Here is an 18,709-nt window from a genome sequence, read left to right as displayed (position 1 = left end):
GCACAAAGCCCAAAAAGCAGACCAGAGTGGCCAAAGCATAGATTTATTGTAATGAAACAAAGGAGGGTGTCACTATAGTGTGTTGTCTCTGCAATGCCGAGCCTGCATACTACGGCAGTATGAATGAACACCTGAAGCGCCGTCAGTGTCACCCAGGTATAATTTTGGAAGACGACAGGAGACAACAAGCTGGCGGATTGTAAGTCCGTATAACAACATTTTTTTTCATATTGAAGTTGCCTTTATGTTTGTCGTACGACGGAGTACTAGGGGCTAATGTGGGGCTAATGTAGCTGAATTAGCAGCTACGTACTTTATGAAGCGCGTTGCCAACTCCGTTAAAATCAACAATATTGAAAGCATCTTGTGCTTTAGAATCGGTTTTACAAATAAGAAAATCCTTATTATTTTTAGTTCATCTAAATCAAATTATAATCAATAGACATTACCCCTACATAATAATGAAACTTTTTTTTTCTCGTAGCAATAGTGCAACGTGCATCATTAAATTTTTTCACGTACTTCACTCCAGTGATATTTGACATTTATCAATCTACTCTGCTGGAACTCACTCTAATGCTGACAACAATGTAGGTATACCACAAAAAAAGAAAGTAAGTAGTTCTGAATCAGTTTACATTCCATTCTTTTACACTAGTTAATTAAAGCTATCAGCATTTGACTTCATTGTTTGTTATTTGCTTTTGTTATTTATGTGTTTATTTGTACTTTATTGAAGAATGTAAGCGTTCCAAAATGTTTTTGTGAATTAATAATCGTCAGCAAAAATTTGATTGCAAGATTAATTAAAAAAAAAAAAAAAGTTGGTAAAAAAATTATCACACTTGTCAACTAATCGACTAATCGATGAAAAATAATAGCCCTAATTTCTGCTTTTATTAACCTATAATTTAATTTCAATTATATTTATTTATTTATTGAAAAAATATTTAGAATAATATCATAATGATTGAGAAATGGCATCCAGTCCACATACGTATACCAAATGACAATAATATGGCCTACATGACCCGTTTTTATGAGGTTACATTTTTTTTTTTTTTTTTTTTACCTCAAAATGTTTTGTTAGAGTAGTTGTACAAGTCCCAACAGCTCAATAAAATGACCTCCTCAAAGTAACAGTGTCATTCTGTTTGTGGGTAATATTTTGGCTGCTGCATGCATAAAATCCAAAAGGAAGAACTCTGTTAAAATTGATAGTTGGCTAAATTATTAATTTTAAATATGAACATTTGAAACATTTCAAATAAAGTGGAAACAGGACACAATGTGTCCTGTTTTGCTGGTTAACCTCATTTTGTTCTTCAGTTTAGTTGCTACTTAAATAGCTCTTTTCGTGTCTAATTTCTCAAAAAGGGGGAATTTTTTAACTCGTGCTATTTACTGTTCAAGAAAAAAGGTCTTGGAAAGTGAAGGGGAAAAAAAACGTTCAGTTTTGGTATGGCAACTCTGACATAGAGTTGAGAGAACGGTTAGGTTTTGTGTTGGTTCCCTCCTAGTGTGTCCCTGTGATTGCCCATTGATTTCACCTGTTGTGCCTGCTCCTAGTGTATCCTCCAACCTGAATCCTCCTGCGTCACCCTCCTGTTCCTCGTTGTCTCGTTACCCCTTGTCTGCTTGTGTATATAAGCTCCCAGTTCCTTTTACTCGTTGTTGCGTCATTGTCAATGTGCATGTTCAAGTCAGCATTGATTCATGCCTGTTCCTACGTCACAGCCCTCATGTTGCTCAGCCTAAGTAAGATTTTTTTTATACCAGCCTTTTTATAGTACCCTGACTTTTGTTTGCCTTAAGAGTTGTTGGATTCCCCGGTCGTTTTGTTTGTACTTTGTTTTTGTTGGCTTTAATTAAATACTTTTTGCACCGTCTATCTTCCTCGCCTCCAGTGTTGTTAATTTTACTTTAAAAAAGTAATTAATTATAGTTACAAATTACTTCTCCCAAAAAGTAATTGCGTTAGTAACTCAGTTACCTGAATTTAAGAGTAATTAGTTACTTGGCAAAGTAACTAGTGATAATTTTCATGTTTTATTTTTTTTTTCCCAAAAAAAAAAAAAAAAAAAAAAGGTCACACAATGTGACGTTTAAAGGGTGTTTGGGACAATTGGCCCTAGCCCAATTCTTTACCCTCCACTTAACTAGACACAAGGGTATTGCGATAACTAGATAGTAACCTTTGCTATGTGTGGAAGTCATTTAAAGTTGTGAATCAACCATTAAAGTTGTAAAAGTTGCTCCCGCTATTGCATTAGTTCCCTTCTGTCTACTTTCAACATGTGTAAGTTTTAAAACTGTTTCATAATTTAAAGATAGATTTAAGTCAAGATTTTGCCTATTTAGGAAAAAAAAAAAAAAAAAAAAAAAAAGTAGGTTCGCTAGGAAGGATCTCTACAACAGAGCCTTCCTGAGAGGTCTACTGCTTTAAGATGGCCGCTGTTTACTAACGCATGTTGTCCTTAAAACATGTTGCCAATGCAGCCGTGTCTATCATTTGCATCTAGTTCTATAATATGTGATATCTACCGTATCATGTGGGTGTAGTTTGTAGGCTACAGTCAGGTATTATTGGAGCCACCTAGCATCGCGTTTGCAAAGGCGTCTTCCCCACTCCTGCTGTGCTCTCTCGTCTCCGTGAGTCCGTCTCTCTGACTTTTTTTATTCAACTAACTTAGTAACGCATAGTAACGCACGCCTTTCCCGCCTCAGTAACGGTAACGGCGTTGCCATGATGGGAAAAGTAATTAATTAGATTACTCACTACTGAAAAAAATAACGCCGTTAGTAACGCCGTTATATTGTAACGCCGTTATTAACAACACTGCTCGCCTCCCTTTCCTTGCATTTGGGTCCACACCACCTGCCTTCCCACATTACCTGACAAGAACAAAATGTATTGAAACTAAGCAGTGTTGTTTTCGTCAGCGATATATAACGAAAACTATTTCGTCGACGAACAATTTTTTCATGACGATGACTAGACGATAACGAGCTAAAAACTTATCTTAGGAGACTAAAACTTAACACAATAATGGCAGTTTTTGTCTGAACGAGATGAAAATACGCCATAGTTTTCATCGCATGTTCACAATGTTTGACATTTTATGTATCGTTAGCCTGCCTTGTTGTGTCACTCATGTGATGTGCTGCGCCCCCCAACTCACCCACTAGTCTAGTGTCCTTTTCAGTCTCCCCATTGCTTGTTTTGAGACACACACGGTAAGATTTGTCTTATCTCGGCAACAGAGAATATGCAATGTTGTTTTAGCCTAGTAATGTCTGTGCTGATTGGTAAATGTAACTTGTAGCGTTAGCATAGCAGTCACGTTCACGTTAGCATTAGGCTATTGCTAATGGCAAGCGTCCTCCTAAACTTTTTTTTACATAGTTTGTGGCGTCCAGGCGAGTATAACTAATTTAAAATAACACAGCCTACTGTTTTACTGCTGCGTGTGTATTATCACGTGATAGATTTGTAGATACTACAATATGTGCTCGTTTGTCAATGTTCATTGGAAACCTTTTCTTATTTTTTCGAGTGAAACTTTTGAATTTTACAGACGAAAATATTAAGTTAACGTCGACTAAAACTAGACGAAATTAGTCTGAGTTTTCGTCAACAAAAACTACATGAAGACACATTTTGAAATGACTAAAACATGACTAGGACTAATAAGTTTTATCGTCCAAAAGACGAAAACTAAGACGAAAATTAAAATGGCTTTTAAAAATTAAAAAAACAAAGCAAAAAACAAAAACAAAAAAACAAACAAACAAAAAAAAAGCAAACCCATCCATGCTTTATCAGGCACAACCCCTAAAACTCTAGTTAAAAAATTAAAATAAAAAAGTGACCACAAATTCACCATTACATGATTTTGAACTCATTGACTCCCATTGATGACAATAGTCAATAGTGTTAATGGGAGCCAATGAGTTAAAATCAATAAATGTTTTGGGATTGCTTCCAATTACAAAGTGTCAAGTGAGTGCATAATTCTCTGGGTGCAACCACACGTGCGATAAAGGCTTGCTCTGGAGAAGTCAGAAGGAAAAACTTCGACACTCACACGTGAAACCAAATGTAGACCAAAACAGCCAAACCAAACTTCTAATTTTACACTCCACATCCATGTCAACAGCACTCAACACTTGAGGCTTTTTTTTTTTTTTTTTTTTTACGACTTTTTCTCCCAGCTGAAGTGAAAATAGCCAATCTGGTTTTGTGTGAACATTTTCGGGGGGGATGCGGAGATGTGCTGCTGCTGCTGCCAGATTAGACTCCAGCCTGTGCCAAGGTTATAAACAGGCTGTTATCAGGCTTCCAAACAGAATAATCCTCGCTGTATCAGCGCCCAAACATATGGGGCCGCACAAAGCACCAGCAGCCCCTGACAGAAACCCCCTTTTAATTAGAGGGGAGGGGGGGCAGGACCTCACTCCCGTCCCTCCTTTCGAGCAAAGCTTCGTGTCGGGACTGTCTGACAAATCGTATATTTTCTTCTCAGTGCCCGATCAAAAAAAAGGCCAAAACTGAAACTGATCTTTCACGTATCATAGTTAGACATGACCTGAAATAATCAAAGAAATCGATTGGCAGATCAAGAGAATGAAATTTGCAATTAAAATAATTGATTTTTTGATCACCCTAGTCAATCTTCATCTACAAATGCAAAATCTTACCTCCCTTTATTGTCAACATTTATTGGGCAATATTTGACCAAATATTTTAGTTGATACATTTCAAGCAATTTCTCCCCCCTATCTGAAAGAATCAAGATCCATCCATATTTTACACACTCCCTACAGATTTTAAAGTCCCATTCAATAAAGTTTAAATGTCACCACGGCGTAATAATCGGCGATCATATAAACGGTGGCTTGGAAAGGCTATGCAAAAATGACAACATCCCCTTTCCACCCGTGCAATAAACTTTTATTTGGCTGAATCGGCCAATAAAAGCTCGCTTTGAGCCTTGTCAATGGGGAGTAATTGGTTGGTTTTACAGGAGGGATCGTATATCTCCCATCGTTTCTTTTCCCAGCACTGTTGACAAGAGGGAGGATCGTCTCGTGGGATCGCAAAATAAAACATCTGGAGAGAAAATACATGCACAGGTGAAGGAACAGACAAGACCATTCACTTTCGGTGCTTTCTTAGGCTGGAGCCATTGACATAGACATCCAAACTGTTTGCACTGTCAGTTCAAATATATTAGAGTCTATCACAATCAATGGCAGACAATGTCCAGTAGGCCAGTGGTTTTCAAAGTGATGTATGAGTACCACTAGTGTTACGTGGGTTCTCTTTATTTAAAAAAACAAAACAAAAAAAAAACAGAACAACTAAAACTACCAATTAAATTTGATCATTGCCAGAGTACGGTTCAGTTTTATTTAACTTTCAAATTCACAATACAGCAGTACCTCTACATACTAAGTTAATTTGTTCCAGGACCTTGTTTGTAAATCGAAATGGTCATATGTCGAGCACGATTTTCCCATAAGAATACATTATAATTCCATTAATTTGTTCAACAGCCCCAAAAACCTACATTAAATCCTTAATAAATGCCGCTGGTACTGTTGCCTATAGCAATTACACAGAGCAAAACAAATAAATTATGAACAAAAATTAGAATAATAATAGTAATAATAATATCTGTACTAATAATGTAACGAATCGGGTTCTAATGTGGCGAGCGTGTTTTGCGTGGTGTACCTGAACGCACTGCGTGGCTGACTTCACAGAGTGTGAGAGGGGCTTTTCACTTTCACTTTGTACATCTGCGGCGAACAGTAGGCATGTTGTGTTGCACAAATTCTGAAATAAATTTTTAAAAACGAAGCTGACGAAGCTGGCAAGATTTTGCCGACGCCACGCTTGTATTTTTCTATCATTTCCATCTTCATTTCAATGGTAAGCCTTACCTTTTTCCTTTTTCGACCACCTGCACTAAGATTCTTGGAACCCATGTTTATTTCTCCCACAAGAAAATCCGCCGTGCGTCCGTCTTGCAGGAGAAAAAAAAAACTGCGGTGCAGTCAAAAATCGTATTTCGAGCATGTCGTCGGCTGTAGAAACAAATGACGAGTCAAATTTTACGTCGGATGTCGAAAAGATCGTGTGTCAAAAATATCGTGTGTTGAAGCGATAGTAGATTGAGGTACCACTGTACCTGCATTGTAGATATTTATTTATTCCCACACGTTTGTTCATTTCATATGATCATACATATTCCTTCATTGCGAGTCCAGGTAGTCCGTGGATTACGAACGAGTTCCATTCCTACGCTGGTGACGTAACCCGATTTCTGCGTAAATCGAAATTAACCCTTTAAGTACCCCTACAAAATAACTACCCAAAAAGTATTTTGTTTAATGATGGAGTATACACTGCCTTCAGGTGGCAGCCTTGGGTCTGGCTGTACTGTCGCCTTGTATAACTGATAAGCAGATATTGATAAAGGATAGCTGCACTCTGGTTTGGCCCACATAAGGCTGTAAGTTATTTCAGCTAATAAGTTTGCATTTGTAATTAAGTTTACAGCTACCGTTTGTTACGTGTGAGCGATTTGCTATGAGAATTGTGAACACGTTACCATTCGTAGCATTTAAGCTAGCTGACTTTTGTTAGGGAAATCAGGCCAATTTAATCTATTAAATTTACATATTGATCAGACTAGATGGATGTTTGAACACCAATGGTTCTGGGTCAAGTGTTTCACTGTTAAAATGTGTATCGTTTCGAACACAACTGTACATAAGTGTGTTAAAGCTTTACAAATTGTCAAAAGTGAAGGAAGTCAAAAGCATCAAAAAGCACAACTGCCTTTTTTGCTGTCAGTAAAGCTGAACAACTTCACGTTTAGTTAGGAAAGAACACGTCGTATAAATAAAGTAAATGAAAAAATAAGATACTGTGAGGTACAATAAGTTACTGTCAATGCGACTACTATAAAAAAATAAAAACAATCGGAGACAAAATGGCGGACGAGACTCTGCCGTCGTAAAGTCAAAATCGCGTAAATCGAGTACGTTGTAACCCGGGGATTACCTGTATATTATTGACATCTGTAAACTACATGTGTATTTTTCTTTCCGCACCAAGGTCATCCAGATAAGAGTGACTCTAGTGATATTCCAGTGTTTTTTTTATTTATTAATTTCTGTGTGGCGCTTTAACTTGAGAAAATCCACCAATAAAGCTTTTGAAAATCGTTCATAAGAAGAAAAAAAAAGATTCATTGAGGCGTTTCGTTTGTAAAATACATGTTAAAATCTTTGTCATTGGGATTGCTTTTCTCTTTAGCACAGGACTTCTTTTTTCTTCTTTCTTTGAGAAAGAAAGCTGACCAATACGCGGGGTCTGAAAGGCAAATTGTTGTTGAATTATCTTTAAATACCCGCTACTTTTTGAACAGAATTCTAGCTTTGTATAGGCTAATGTTCCTATTGTTGAAAGCACAAAGGTGTGTAATAAACAACTAACACATTTATATTTTGCATTTTGTTTTCTTACTGTACCGAAAATGAACCAAACCGCAACCTCAAAACCGAGGTACGTACCGAACCGAGATTTTTGTGTACCATTACACCCCTAATAGCCATGATATAAAATGTAATATTCTATTCATTTTTCTTTTCTGAATAAATGTAGCTTTGGTGATTATTGCTTCCTTTTTGTTCCTGAATTGTGTGTCGTCATCTTCTGTTCATTAAGTGAATTAAAGAGCATGTGAAAAGAAAAAAAAATAGCTTTTTTCTTCTTCGGCACCGTTTTCTAAAGTTTATTTAGGTATTTTAAATCAATATTTATACTTTTCATTTTTCTACATTAAAATTTAAAATCATGTGGAAACTGTGCGTACAGTGTAAATTTACATTAACATATAATAATAATATTAAAAGTGTTCCAATTGTTTTTTTTTGTTTTGTTTTGTTTTTTAAAAATGTTTTTTTATTGCATTTATATTATAGGAACCCAAGCAAATGCTTCATCCTACTCCTTTTTGGACACAATGAATAAATTCTGATCTTGTTTATTATTATCATTATTATTATTGTCTTAACTATTGTTTCTGTTATCTCGAGAATATCATTGGTTCTGTCTGATTTAAAAAAAAAAAAAAAAATCATTTTGTTTTTCGTTTGTTTTGTTTGTCTATTATTTTTATTTTTTTTCCTCATGTCCAAATAAAGCATTCATTCATTCATTCATTCATTCATTCATTCAAATCCTCAGATACACCAGGGGTGGGCAAAACTGGTCCTCGAGGGCCACAGTGGGTCCTGGTCTTTGTTCAAACGGATTCAGGACAGACAGTTTAACCAATGAGGTTTCAGCGGAAACAAGAAGCAACTGACTGCAATCAACTGATTGCACTTGTAAGAGATCTTAAGCTCGTAACTAATTTGTTACTTTAAGGTGCCTTCGACACCATGAAAAAATCTTAATAGCATTAATATGTGAATTAGAATCATATTTTGAGACGATTCCACTTTTACAACAGTTTGGCAAACTGCAGATGACGAGAAATTAGTCTTTTAATCTGCCATTTAACCCTGCCTGTCATTATAGCGCTCTAGCGTCCCCAGCTGGCGGAAGACGTCGGCTGGGTCACGATTTCATCTGATTTAGAATTCAGAATTCATTGAGGGGGAATTATTCAGAATGAGGAAAATGCGACAAAGAGAGCAGCAAACTGTCATTGTTTAAATCTCTCTACTCCAATACTTATACAGGATATTCTTTTTATCCAAGTATTTTTCCCCAATTGCTAAATAAATGGTATGGTTATGACAAATAACAGTCTTGTGCTAAATGGAGTATGAAATATTCAAAATGCATTTATTCAGTACTACATGGTAAAATTACTCCATAATGGTCAAAACTATCGACTTCTTACACCTCCCGAACGATATTTTATGCCACTGGAGTTAGTCCGGCTTTTGTCATTTCCCTGCCCCGGCTTCGGAGAGCGTAAACAAACCAGGAGGTGTGACAGCTAGCTGACATGCTAAATCAAACCGAGCGGCGTTTCAAATCATTATTTGTGCCTTCCGAAGCGAAAAATCACACAAATCTTCCCCCGGATCATGTCACACGTCAGCGGGGTTGTCGATTGTCTTCACTGATCGGCAACTCCTCCGGCAGCGAGCAAGTTACAGCTCGTCGTTCCCCTGCTACGGGAAGTGAGCTTGTTTGCCGGGGAAGCAGCAGGAGAATGACCGCTGGACAAACTGGCCGACGTCGGATGAGCGCATAGCTGCCCGAGCCCAACCCGACGATAGTGGTCTATTGCCGTGCACACGAAGAGGGCAGAGGGGGATGGAAGTCTGGACGATATGGAGAACTACACGAGCATAAGCCTAGTATAGCGCTCTCCCGGCGGGCACGCAAAGAGGACCGAGGGGGCTGTGCGGCAAGCTGACGGTCGTCGGCCGAGTGGCATTCTCGGTGGACAAGGAGCATTGTCAGCCACAAAATGCAAGCCACCTCCGTATTAAAATGTGTGCAATGATCCCAGTATTTGACATAATACAAAACACGATGTTTACTCACTTCCTCTTGAGTCCAATGGTCCCATGTCGGACTTGTTTTGGCCAATCTCGGGGTGGGGGTTTTTGAAACCCAAAAAGGCTCACACGCCTCTCCCTGGTGCAACAACAAAACCTTGCAGCACATTTGGCTGGCACGATGCGAAAAATAAACGAATTAATCCACAAAATCAGCTGAATCCGCAGTCCATCTGCATGCTATAAAGCAATTCTGTATTGTGAGATGCTGACTCGGGTGACGTCACATTCGTTTTCCCCCCTCAAAACAGTTATTCATTTTCATGGCGCTGGATTTAAAAAAGCCTATTGTAGCACACTAGTTCTTGTTTAATTAGTTTTCCATCAAAACTTGAATTCAGGTGATATAAGTTGACTTCAAAATTCAGGTTCAGCCAATCACCATACCTGTCAACCCGAGGCCGTTGGCAATTTTACAAACAGTGACGTATGCTCTTACAAATTGGTGACTTATCTTACAATGTTTAGCGTGCAACATGAAACAAAAATAAAACTCAATTTTTTAAATAATATGAATTTATTGGTAATATTGTAACATACTGTATAACCTGGTGCAATCAAAGAACAATCAATATCTTCAGCTACATCATGGTAACTAAAATTTGTCTTTTGATGGCTGCACTTCATGGCACTTCAGCTCGCAATTCAGTTTAACTTGAAGGTAGTTTGTTAGTGTGTCGAATTATGAATGAAAAGGTCAATTGATAAAATTAACTTACTGATGCAATCTTTGAGTCAGGGAACATTTCTTTTGCTAATTCTGAGAAGTGATCAGCAATAGTTGCAGGCAAATTGTGTTCGGCAACAAATTGGCAGAATAAAATCTCCGCTTTTGTCACTTTTCATTCTGCAGACTTAACTTTATGACCAATGTTGTTATTCTTACTTTTAAAAGTAATTAATTACAGTTACAAATTACTTCTCCCAAAAAGTTATTGAGTTAGTAACTCAGTTACCGGAAAGTAAGACTAATTAGTTCCTTGGCAAAGTAACTGGTGTTACCTTTCATGTTTAAAAAAACAACAACAAAAAAACATAGTAACCTTTGCTATGTTTAGAAGTCATTTAATGTTGTGAATCAACCGTTACAGTTGTTTAAATTGCTCCCGTTTTTGCATTTGTTCCTGTCTACTTTCGACGTGAAAGTTTTAAAACTATTTCATCATCTAAAGATAGATTCAAGTCAAGATTCTGCCGATTTAGGAGTATTTTAGACAAAAAGTTACTTAGGTTAGCTAGGAAGGTTCATTACTTCTGAGAAGTATACTGCTTTAAAATGGCGGCTGTTTACCAACGCCGCCGAGGCTGTCATTTCGCATGTAGTTCTATATGCATGTGATATCTAGGCGTAGATTGTAGGCTGTCGGCTACAGTCAGGAAATATTGAAGCCACCTAGCATTGCATTTACTATAGCGTCTAAACAAACACTCTTCTCCCTCCGTGTCTCTGACTTTTCAACCAGTCATTCAACCAGGGGTCGCGTTAACTGAATATTTTCCCTCGTTGACCGGTTTTTTAAAACGGTGACGGAAAAAACTGAAGTCCATCTGTCATTTTGACAGGTTGCAATTCACACCCCAGACCACAGGGTGGCGAGTGAGCATATTAATTAGCTATTGTCTCTCTTGATGCGTGACGTTGTTGGCCTTACTCGGAAAAATGTCAAGGCAACTGAGTGTCCGAAGTTTCTTCAAAAAGCCCCAAAACGACGATGGTGTTGATAAAAGAGGTGAAAAAAGAGGGACTGATGCAGTGGAGGATGAAGGATGACAACGAATCAAGTGAATCGCCGGTTCACTCCTCACTGCGGCGAGCAGTTGAAAACGCAGCCAATTACCAAGAAGGGCAGAATTGGTAATACGGTTAAAGCGGCTTAAAGCCAAAAAAGCGGACCAGACTAGCCAAAGGCTGAAATTATTTCAAGGAAAATATGGAGGGTGCCACCACTGTGTGTACTCTTTTTGCTAAGCTGAGCTCGCATACAACGGTAGCACGTCGGCTATGAACGAACACTTGACGCGCCGTCACCCAGGTGTGTTTCGGAAGACAACAGGAAACAACAAGCTAGCGGATTGTAAGTCCATACAACTTTCTAACGATTTTTTTTTTTTTTAATTGAAGTTTCCTTTATGTGCGGCGTATCAACGTGCATTTTTATTTAATAATAATAATAATAATAAATAAAAAAAAATATATATATATAATGGAATTATATAATATTTTATTATTATTAAATGTATTAGGATCATGGAAGGTCCCACTTGGGGGGGGAAATATATATATATATATATATATCCTGTATATACATAATATAATAAAAATATATATGGAAACAGCACTGGCCTGCTTACTGTAATCCATGACTGCAATAATGTTAGTTACTTTATATTATAAAGTATTATTGTATTATTGTGTATATACATACAGTGACTGCATCAAGATATAGTCATTTTAAAAATTTAAGTGACGGGTAAAAATAGATTATGACCGGATTTTTATGACCCTGTCAGTCAAAATGACAGACAACGAAAAAGTCTAGCGCAACCTCTGCATTCAACCAACGTCACGCATAGTAACGCACATTGTCTCGTTGCCGAAACGGTGACAAAATCCGAACGGAGAATAAAAAAAATGTAATGCACGAAAAACGTACAGATTTTGAACGTACGGCGTACACATTTAAAAATCAGTGCTCACTTGTACAAATTACGCCGAAAACGTACAACTTGACAGGTATGAACTATTTTGATTTATTTTTACAGTGTGCAATCAGAGGAAATGTGTGCAATATGGAATATATACTGTATAATTACTTTTTACAAAAAAAAAAAAAAAAAAAAAAAAAAAAAAGGTATATACTGTATAATTACTTTTTTCAAAAAAAATATTTGGGTCACTTTTAAATATACTTTTGAAGAACAAAGCATCATTTTTTTATGAGAAGCTGTTTTTTTTAATGTTGGTCATGAAAGTTGTAGTTGGAGAACTAAGTATTTCAGGTGATCTTCGTTTAAAAAGTTTATAAAGTACTGATATATTAAATTATAATCACTTTTGGATGACCTATGCCATCTGGCTCGGTATCTATTCCCCACAAAAGCAGGGGTGTAATGTACTCACTCAATGCCATTTTGACAAAATAGACAATTGTTTGCCTGCCCAAATAACACAAATAATCATGTACAAAACACCCTGCAGTAAATTTATTATGGTGCTAATATGCTCCATTCAACATTACGTTAGTCATATAATAGAAAAATAATTTGAGTAATGTCGAGGTGATCCTCTTTTAAATCAACTGTGGTTGTAACATTGGGCCCGTTTAATGTTATTGTCACTGGAAATGAACATGGAAATATATATATTTTTTAATGGATGTACGGATTAAACCTGGAATTTGGCAGGGGATTTCAAGGGATTCTAACGTGAAAATGAAGCTGCATGGAACAATCTACACGCAGCCACGGATCAGACCGAGTGTGTGCATCATTCAATGAGGTCCAATCCTCTCTGTCACGGCACCATGGAGCTTCAGCGCTAGGGAAAATGGACCGACAGCTCAAAAGCGCTGTTAACACATTTTGCCTTTCAACATAAAAAAAGTCAAAGATAAAAACCCAGAAGAAGAGCAGTAGAAGAACTCTTATGCAGTAACAACATCGTATCAAAAATTTTTTTCATTTTATTTTAACAAGCCAATATACTTGTTAGACAAGTTTTACAAACATAATCTCTGTATTTGTTTGTCTTTGAGGTAATAATCACAAACTCCAAGTTTTGGCACAAAAACCTGGCATCCACATATATGGACATCATATTTTGGGTCACGTCGGCCACAGTATTAAAATTGGGTTAACAAGTGTGGCTTACGCGACCAAAAATGTTATATTAACATATTTGGATTATAAAGCCCACTTAAAATACTTTTCCCCCAAAACAGTACACCTTACAATCCAGTAGGCCCGCACAATATATCGTTGAACATCGCCCTGGCAATAGTCCCATCGCAGGACGTGCAATTTTTTTTTTTTTTTAATGTAAACTTTTGTTTTTTTTTTCATAAAAGCAGCAATTTTGTAGAGACATGGCTTCTTTGATCCCTTTTAGATACACCAATCTTCATCATTCACAGATAAACCCCCTTAGCATGGATTAAACAGTATTATATGAATACTATGGATGACCTGATCGCATATTTTTGCACCCGAGTCTGAGTCACCTGATTTTGAGAATCTGACGATACCAAGTCCCGATCTGATACCAAGAACAGCCTCTCAGTGACACAATGAATGAGTTGCCACACCAAATTTCAGACTTTATACCAAGCTTAACCATGATTAACACATTTGTGCCTCTGATCGTAGAGCTACCAAGGCGTCTCTGGCCAGATCAAAGCTACAAACCTGTCAATCATCGTTAACTTTAAGTACCAAACGCCAGCTGCAATGGTGACCAAGAAAAACAGTTTGGTAGGACTGCTTAGCAGCAGGGAGGGTGAGAAGCAGTATGAGCATGAAGCAGAAAAACATAAATATATATATTTTTTATTAAAAACCCGATCCTTTTAAGCCAATTCTGATCCTCTGAGAAAATGACGCAATCTGCCCAATTTGCGATCACGTTATCGGATAGGGACATCTCCAATGAATACAATGTGGTCCTAGTGAGTCAACCAAAGTCTTCCCAAACAGAGCTTTTCAAGTTATCTGGTGAAAATTCTTCTAGTTTTAATATCGCAATATACTAGTATATCGCAATTTATTGCAAACCCCCTAAAATATCCAATATCGTTCAGCCCTACAATCCAGTGACTTGATGATTTCTGGTTGTGCTTAATGATTTTAAACTTATTTTATTAGACTCAAATATAAGTAGTAGTAATAGTATAGTATAATAATAGTAGTCAAATAACTAGAGGTGGGAATCTTTGGGCACCTAACGATTTGGTACCGATTCAGACGCTACGATTCTATTATGAATCGATTAATGATGACCCCCCCCCCCCCCCCAAGCTATTAGCTGCTTATAATATTTCGTACATTATTTACAAAACGTGTACAAAAAGCTTCTCAGGCTTAGATAAACGACTATTACAGTATCATGTTAACAGTACAAAACAGTAAATAAAATACTCAAGTCCCCATTCTGTATCAGCAGCTTTAAATTACATTCAATTAATTTAATGTTGTGAATCAACCGTTAAAGTTGTTAAAATTGCTCCCGATATTCCATAATTTCCCTACTGTCTAATTTCGACATGTCAAAGTTTGAAAACTGTTTTAAAGATGGATTCAAGTCAAGATTTTGCCGATTTAGGAGTAGTTTAGATAAAAAGGTAATTCAGTTCGTTTGGAAGGTTTGCTACAACAGTCTTCCAGGGAAGTCTACTGCTTTAAGATGGCGACTGTTTACTAACGCCGGCAGGTCTGTCATTTCGCATCTAGTTTTCTCTTCATGTGCTGCTAACGCCGCCGAGTCTGTCGTTCACATCAAGTTCTTTATGCATGTGATATCTACCGTAGCATTATGTGTGGGTGTAGTTTGTAGTGGCTGTCAGCAGCAGTCAGGTATTATTATTTTTTTATCTAGCGGCATGAGTTGAGCCAGAGCCGTGAGTTGAGCATTGTCATTACCCGGGTAATGACAAGCAAGATGTTTACTCTTGGACCGTTCCTCATTGCGTCCCAAAGACCATGCTAACTGTGTTTTAGTTCCACTTTACTTGACATATTTCAATAATTGGAATTTGGATGTTTGTGACTCGAATCTTCCATGGCCGAATTGTGAATAATCTAAGAATTGGAAATTTCGCACACCACCACAAATAACTAATATTATTGCAGTTTACAGAGTTACTTACAATAGAACATAGAAGAATAAAACAATTTGCAATTAAAGGAGTAGTGATTTCATAGTAGTATTTAGTAGTTTAAAATCATTTAAATAGGACGTAAATGAAACAACAACAAAAAACTATATAAATTCATGATAAAACAATAACCATGTTAAAAGATGAAACAAATGATAAAAACAGTGCATTGATGCACTAATGCGCCATGTAATCTTTTGCGCCTTATAGTGCGAAAAATACATAATATTTAACGCATTGTCTCACTGACAACGATAGACGTCCAGTGATGATGACGCTTTTATTTCAAGCATGCACAAAAGAAACAGAATTGCAGTATAGTTCAGAACAATGTTGTTTTCGTCAACGATGACGATAACAAAAATATTTCGTCAACAAACAATTTTTTCGAGACGATGACGTCACGATGACGAGACTAAAACATAACGAGATGGATGCCAGTTGTCATCTGACGACACGAAAACGAGATGAAAATTCGCCATAGTTTCCGTCATAAATTCACAATGTGTGATATTTCTTACTGTATGTGTAGTTAGAACGCATTTAGCAGCGTTTGGTCGTGTCACTCATGCGACGTGCTGCACTCCCCCTAACCCCCTCGGCCCACACACAGGCTTAAGCGTGTGCTCATTCCAGGCTCCTTTAGTGAAACGTGTCAGGTGCTGCTTGGTAAGTTTTTTTTCTTCTCTTCTGTGCTGAATGATCATCACACACGAAACTAAGTTGTGGCGTTAGCATAGCGTTCGCGTTAGCATTAGCATTTAGCGCAGTGACTCGGTGTTTTCTTCAACTCTTTTAGAAAACATTTTACATACAGTTCATGGCGTCCAGGCGAGTTTAATCAATTTAAAAAATATGCGTTTTCCTGCTGAGTATGTATTATCATCAGTGTTGTTAATTTTACTTTAAAAAAGTAATTAATTACAGTTACAAATTACTTCTCCCAAAAAGTAATTGCGTTAGTAACTCAGTTACCTGAATGTAAGAGTAATTAGTTACTTGGCAAAGTAACTAATGATATATATTTTTTTTTTCTCAAAAAAAAAACAAAAAAAACACACAGGTCACACAATGTGAAGCTTAAAGGGTTTGGGGGACAATTGGCCCTAGCCCAATTCTTTACCCTCCACTTAACTAGACACAAGGGTACTGCGATAACTAGCTAGTAACCTTTGCTATGTGTGGAAGTCATTTAAAGTTGTGAATCAATCGTTAAAGTTGTTAAAATTTCTCCCGTTATTGCATTAGTTCCCTTCTGTCTACTTTAAACATGTGTAAGTTTTAAAACTGTTTCATCATTTAAAGATAGATTTAAGTTAAGATTTTGCCGATTTAGGAGCATTTTAGATTTTAAAAAAAATTACTTAGGTTCGCTAGGAAGGATCTCTACATCAGGGCCTTCCTGAGAGGTCTACTGCTTTAAGATGGCGGCTGTTTACAAACGCATGTAGTCCTTAAAACATGTTGGCAATGCAGCAGTGTCTGTCATTTGCATCTAGTTCTATAATATGATATCTACCGTGTCATGTGGGTGTAGTTTGTCGGCTATGGCTGCAGTCAGGTATTATTGGAGCCATCTAGCATCGCGGTTGCAACGGCGTCTTCCCCACTCCTGCTCTGCTCTCGTCCCCGTGAGTCCGTTTCTCTCAGACTTTTTTTTATTCAAACAACTTAGTAACGCATAGTAACGCACGCCTTTCCCGCCTCAGTAACGGTAACGGCGTTGCCAAGATGAGAAAAGTAATTAATTAGATTACTCATTACTGAAAAAAATAACGCCGTTAGTAACGCCGTTATATTGTAACGCCGTTATTAACAACACTGATTATCTTCGTGAAAATGGTGATGTCCTTATATTGCCTGGTACACCAGACTCAACGCTGTTCCAGCTATTGAGTCTGGCCACCATTCCCACGGATACAATTTCCAGGGCGGAGCAAGTCACAGCAAACAGACAGCGGAGTGGACCAATCAGCGACGGGCAGACGTGACGTTATTAACTGACGACGGAAGCACGAGGGACTTGCGCGCGGAAGTAAACATACGAAGAGAGCGGAGTTTATTCAACATGGCTAGCGCGAGACAGACTATTGTCAATGACTCGTGTCGATGTGTTTTTGGTAATTTAAAACAGAATTTACCGCGGATTGGAACAGGTTCTCGGTTATCCCGTTGACCATCTGTGTTGTGGAGACGACTTTCGACGCGCAAGAGTGACCTTGCTCGTTAAGAACACGTCACGTAAATAAACGAATCTGATTTGTCGATTGATTTTGTACCTGCTCGAAAAGGCCGTTAATGGGATGGTTCCCAGACTATTTCTCTCAGTGTTTGAAAAATACAGGGAGAATAGTTTGGCAGAGCCAGGCAAGTCCTTATAGACATTATTTGCTTGTCTTTCATGTTCATTCGAATTTGTTAGAAACATTTATTTATTTATTGTTGGACTAAAACTTTTGAAGTTAAGAGACGAAAACATTTTGAGAATTGCTGACTAAAATTAGACAAAATATGTCTGATTTTTCGTTGACTAAAACTAGACGAAGATGAACACATTTTGAAATGACTAAAATATGACGAAGACTAATGTGTATTTTTGTCCAAAAGACTAAAACGAAAATTAAAATAGCAGCCAAAAACAACGCTGTTTCAAAAATAATTATTTGCACTCGAAAAAAGTCCAATTGATTTAAAAAATACCAGCTGTGAATAATCACCTTTTATCGCCATTGATGGCGCTAAACGTCCAATCTATTTTGGCTGGGAGGGTTGGCAGCGATCATTTTCCAGCTTTCCCAGTCAAAAGGGATTGAACATCTAGCACCGTCAATGGCAGCCACTGAGTTGAATGAGTGCCCTATAAAGGTTTAAGAAACGTCTTATTTTGTTACAGACATCGCTTGGATTATCCAAAGCCTTTTTTTTTCCTTGCATGCTTTTTAAGTCAATTTGTCTTTTGAAGAATTTTCAAGAAGAAAGGCAGTGAGAGTCGCGGTGCCGCTTGTAACACATAGTGTCATAAAATGTATGACTGTGATCTTTGTAATTAACTCCAGTCAAACGTGACATTGATCAACAGAGGCGTCGCCGCTTTTTGTAAAGGGGAATAAGCAAACGCGCGAAGGGTCAACCAGTTTGGCTGCAGCGACACCTTCGCGTCATTGTGCCGTTTGATTGGCTCTGGAGAAGCGTCTGGCGAGGCCGTATTTGGCGTGTCAGCGGCGATCCATTGCGAAGAGAAA

General features: G+C 37.6%; 1 protein-coding gene across 2 annotated transcripts in view; it reads right to left on the bottom strand.

Moving 5' to 3' along the window:
- Positions 1 to 18,709, bottom strand: part of LOC130929333 (pre-B-cell leukemia transcription factor 1) — a 310,555-nt gene that overhangs the window by 93,878 nt on the left and 197,968 nt on the right. The window lies entirely within an intron of this gene.

This window comes from Corythoichthys intestinalis, chromosome 14 (genome assembly GCF_030265065.1).
Source record: "Corythoichthys intestinalis isolate RoL2023-P3 chromosome 14, ASM3026506v1, whole genome shotgun sequence".
Taxonomy (NCBI): domain Eukaryota; kingdom Metazoa; phylum Chordata; class Actinopteri; order Syngnathiformes; family Syngnathidae; genus Corythoichthys; species Corythoichthys intestinalis.
This window is presented reverse-complemented; position numbering and strand designations above follow the sequence as displayed.